The sequence below is a fragment of the Morus notabilis genome, unplaced genomic scaffold (assembly GCF_000414095.1).
Source record: "Morus notabilis unplaced genomic scaffold, ASM41409v2 Scaffold581, whole genome shotgun sequence".
Classification (NCBI taxonomy): domain Eukaryota; kingdom Viridiplantae; phylum Streptophyta; class Magnoliopsida; order Rosales; family Moraceae; genus Morus; species Morus notabilis.
Window position 1 is genome coordinate 65,893 of NW_010362557.1, and position 5,224 is coordinate 71,116.

Below are 5,224 nucleotides of genomic sequence, written 5' to 3' on the forward strand. Positions count from 1 at the left end.
CTGCTTTAATTCCATAGTAGATGCGTGATCAATTCGGTATCAAAAAATTCTACATTTCACTCGCATTCACTTAACTTATTACACCAAAAGCCAAATCATTGTATAGCAAGCATATTGTAATGTCCTATTATAGATATCATAGCCCAAAGGTGGTCTAACTAATTTCTATTTTTTTGAGGTATTTTAATTATAGGAAAATGAAGGGCTTGTTCTTTTGAGTGAAAAACTCAAAAAATTGCAACTCGAGTTACAACTTTATTCGAGTTCATGTTCTTTTAAGTTTAAACTCGAGTGTAAACTCGAGTTCAAACTCGAGTTTACGACTAAAACTCGAGTTTAAGTTTCCCCATCAACTCGAGTTCAGAAACTTAAACTCAAATTAATGAACATTATTTTTTCTATTCTTAAAAATGCTATAACTTTTTCGTTTTAATTCTAATTGAGATAATTTTTTCTCTATGCGTTGACAACGAAAAGATGAATAAAACCCGACCCATATCCCATATTAAAATTTTTCATCAGCATTGAGTTTTTATTAAAATACTATCTAAATACAAATTCAAGTTTTAACTCACTCAAACACAAACTCAAAAAGATTCTTATCTCAAACCATAACTCAAATGTACACAACCAAACACAAACTCAAATTACAAGTTCAACTCAAATTATAACTCAAATTTAACTCAAGAATTATATTCAAATTAAACTCTAAAAGAACAAGCCGTAGCTTTTACACGAATGATGATCACCTTTCTCCATTTGAATGGTTCTCCGTTTTTTTTTTTTCTTTAGTAAGGTCCATTCTTTACACTATTAGCACTAAATTGGGCCTCTTTTTTTTTTTTTTTTTTTTCCTTTTTTCTTTTTTTGAAAGGAAGAAGATAAGAAAAGATGGGTCCATCTTTATAAAAACTTTTTTCTTTCTCTCTCTCTCTCTCCTTTTATTTTTCTTTTTAAGAATACATCTTTACTCTTACCTTTTGTCCGACTATCTCAAAGTAAAGACACAAGCTGGTTTCATCTACAATGCCAGAAGTTATTAAGAGTTGTTCAAGATTTCTACCCAAGAAAATTTAAAAAAAAAAAAAAAAAGAAAAAAAAGTTGGACAAGAAATGTCCCCACGTAATTTAAAAAGGTATACATAGGCAGAGATTTTTGGTAGTTACTTCATTATATTTGTTGTACTATAACGCGAATAATGAAAACTATTCAATGTTGACCTATATATGCCATATTCGCATTATATTTATAAGAACAAGCAGTAAGGAGTAAAGTTTAAAACGGAAAATAAATGAGGATAAAATTCAAAGAGTTACTGATCAGGTAATAGAACAAACAATATCAGACGAGTGAATAAGTCACTGTCGAGTACTGGTAATATATAAGCTAGCCACTTGTTTCTCTCTTTCTCTCTCTTTATTTTTTATTTTGAGATTACTGGAGTCTTTAACTTTTGATAATTAACAGGCGATCTGTTTAATTATAAATGTTAAACAAGTTGGATTCTAGATAACAATGACGGACTCTACTTAATTATTTGCTTGTTTTTTTAATCTAAAGTCTGTTAAAATTAAGTGATCATTTCACTTCTAATGAACAGCACTGTTCCTTGAGTGCTAATTGTCCCTAATTTATTATTTTTTTTAAAATATGTGTGTATATCCAATCGAATTGCCCACGTACAACTTTTGGCGGTCGAAAGGCAAATTAACTTTGTGAATTATAATTTTTAATTCGAGTTGAGATGTGATATTTTCTGAAAGTTTTTAATTATAATAAAAAAAAGTTAGATGTGATATTTTTTGAGAGTTTTTAACTGTAGAAACCTAAAATTAAAAATTTAAATCGGTAAAATGAACAAAGTGTAAATATATGCTTTTTGAAATCCCCCAACCCATCTTACAATTGCAGATCCTCCAGATGATGTGTTAGACGTTAAATTCTAATCTTAAAAAATCAATAATAATTGTGCTCCAACAGATTGATGCGAAAAATTGCCATTAATTTGTTACTATTAGTATAATATATTCTTTGCTAAGTTCAAACTAATGGATCATACTTTAACTCTTGATGTTGACACCGAGGTTAAAAGAATATAACCACGATGTTTGGTTGTCTTCTGCATTTACCTTACATATTTACGAATATATAATATTTTTCCTTAATATATAGTGTGTATATATAGTTAGATTAGCAAAAAAAAAAAAAAAAAGTATAATTAGCTTATCAAGGTCTTTTTCTGCAAATTTAACAGAAGTGACAAGAGAGAAATGTACGTTAATGTTATTACAAGTTCCAAATGAATTACGGTCATGGGTTCTTTAAAAGAACAAAGGAAAAAAAAAAAAAAAAGATTAGGATTTTTATACCCATCGATCCCTACCATTCAGTACACGTGAATACAGAAAAGCATCCTTATCCGGATACCCTCTTATACGCTCATCCTTATCCTGGATACCCTCTAATTATACGCTCCAACCACTGAGTGACTGAACTTTTAATTTTGTTATTTTTCTGATATTTTTCTGTATAAATAATGTTTAGATACCATTAATGTACGCTCTGTAAATATCCTTTATTGCTTGGCCATGTATAGTCCATAGAACAATGCAAAGAACATATAAAATAAAATTATAAGCTATAGATCATCAAAATCATTTATTTGTCATTTTAATATAATTTACTGGAGGTTGGTGGTAATTATTAAAAACAAAATTAAATTCTACTTATTCCGAACAATTATTCTTGTTTTTTTCTTTGTGTTATAAACTTACTGGAAATATATAAGCCCCGTTTATTTCACCGATTCGAGTTTTGTTACAGTAAAAAGCTCTTAAAAACAGTTACATCTAACATTTTTTGTTACAGTAAAAAGTTTTTACATAAAGTCATATCTCAACTCGAATTAAAAACTCGAATCAGCGAACTAAATATGTTCATAATGTCTTAATTATATAATAAGTTTTCCAAGGTTGGATTTTTGATAAAATACGGAATCTTTGTTTTATAAGTACAAAACTTATGTTATACCATATCCATGCATGCATGAGACTTGGGTTGACATTCTTTCCCAGCTTCTTTACAGCTCATGCATTTGAGCCTTTCTCTTTTCTTTTCTATTAAGTTATTCCGTTTTTTTCTTCGAGAGATCATGTAATAGTACAGTTAGATCTGCTTTTCCTCTCGCTTTGTGATGTTAAAAAGATTTCAGAAGAAAAGTTATATATATATATATTTTTTAATAATTTCAAGTTGTACTAAAAGAGAAAATTTTCTATTGGCTATAGGAAAAGAAACTTTTGTTCCTCACAAATTAATTGAAAGTGCAAAAAAAAAAAAAAAAAAAAAAAAAAAAATGCCCAGACAGAAGGTCAATCTATATACGAGGAAGGAAAATCTTTTGGGATCCAAAGAGAATATCAAAATATAATATAGTTAACATTTAGGCAAATGAATTTAAATTCTTGAATTGGGTGTAAAAGTACGCAGAATTGGAAAGTGCCATTCCAATAAAAGTTAGTTTGCCACATTTGCACCACATATAGAATCAAATAGTGACCATATTATTATTAATACATATATGTCTTCCGTTGTTAGAACCCAATATAATTAGTTGAGAACAGAAATTGTCTTTTGCATTAATTTGGTGCGACCTAAAGAAGGGCAAAATCGTCATAACAAGTGTAGGTGAAAACCCTAATCAGATAAGTACGGACCCACCGACAGAGTTCAACTGTAACGAAATGTTAATGCATGATCTATTTTTAATATAATACTACAAACAAACAAAAATAATAATAATAAAACCGAAGAATTCGATGCTGACGAGTAATTGTATTTTGTTTTCGAATTATTAATTTTGTTGAGGAGTCTTACGCTGAATAGTAGTACGTCATGTTCTTGCATGTCCCTCGCGTCCCATATTTTGCTTTTTTTTTTTTCTGAACTGCTAAGGACACGTTTGGTTCATAAATTAAAATTATGAAATTAGAATTATTTTTTATTTATGTGTATTCTTTATAAGAGAAAATACTATAACGAATCATGAACCATAATTCAAATCATGATATGAATCTATTTACTAAACGTCTCATAAAACTGCTGCCATAAAGCTCCAAAGACTTTTAAGCAACCCAAAAACATTTAAAAAAAAAAAAAAGTACCCCAAATAGAAGACAATGATATGTGCAAAAATTTATTTTTCATTTATAAAATGCCATAAGAAAAAGATCAGTAGAAAAAGTTGGCAATTGATCTTCAATCCTCAATACATTGCAAAAAGCTTTTTTTGGGAGTTGCCTTAATTATTAATTAGTGTAATTTTTCCAATAATATGCATGTTTCACAATGTCTGCAAAGTGTAGTACTATTGGATATCATGTCTAGCCCAAAGTCCCTAGTGGTGCATATATTTAATTTATATTGTTTTCAAAATAAATAAATAAAAAAGGGGCAGAGAAGAGAGTAAAAGAAGCTTCCTAGTCCGGTTTGATTTTCTAGCTGTAATGCAGTATTTCCTATTCTTTGTTTTCCCTTATCATCAGTATATATCAAGAACTTGGTCGAAAACTATTTGTTTGGTTACCAAGAAAAAGATTGCCGAAAGAAGGTGAGGTTTGCTTTCATTTGACTCGCATTTACTTTACAGACCAGCCACTTTACGTATTGGGAGAATGTTGGGCACAAAATCCTGGTCCACTTTTCTTTTTTTCGTGGCAACTTTTTCCTTTAGTCTCACTGATGAAGAATGAAAAATCCCCACATAAAAGTGAAACCGGAGTTGGTTTAAAAAAAGAAAAAGTGAAGCTACTGAAGTTTTACCTCATAAAAGGTAAAAGAAATTAAAAAAAATTTCTTTTTTTATATACTGGTGTCAAATCAGTTAAATATGTGAAAACTTAGGGCTAGTCAAACTGTGTGTATTGGGGGAATGTTAGGCACAAATTTTGAGTTAAAAAGTAAATTTATTTGAGAAAAAATATCGTAATAAAAAATGTTAAATTTGAATATTTTTATAAAAGAAAATACTGTAGTAAAAATTTGAGTTATAATTTAAATTAGCGAAATGAACGGTAAAACTTGAGTTAATTACTTCACACTTTTTCGCTCTTGTGTCTGTGTAGAGAAATTGAATTGTCATACTCTTTTAGTTTCCATCATTGTTGAAACTTTTCTTTACCTTTTCGTGTATTTTTCAACTTATTGTGTATTGATGGGAAAAAG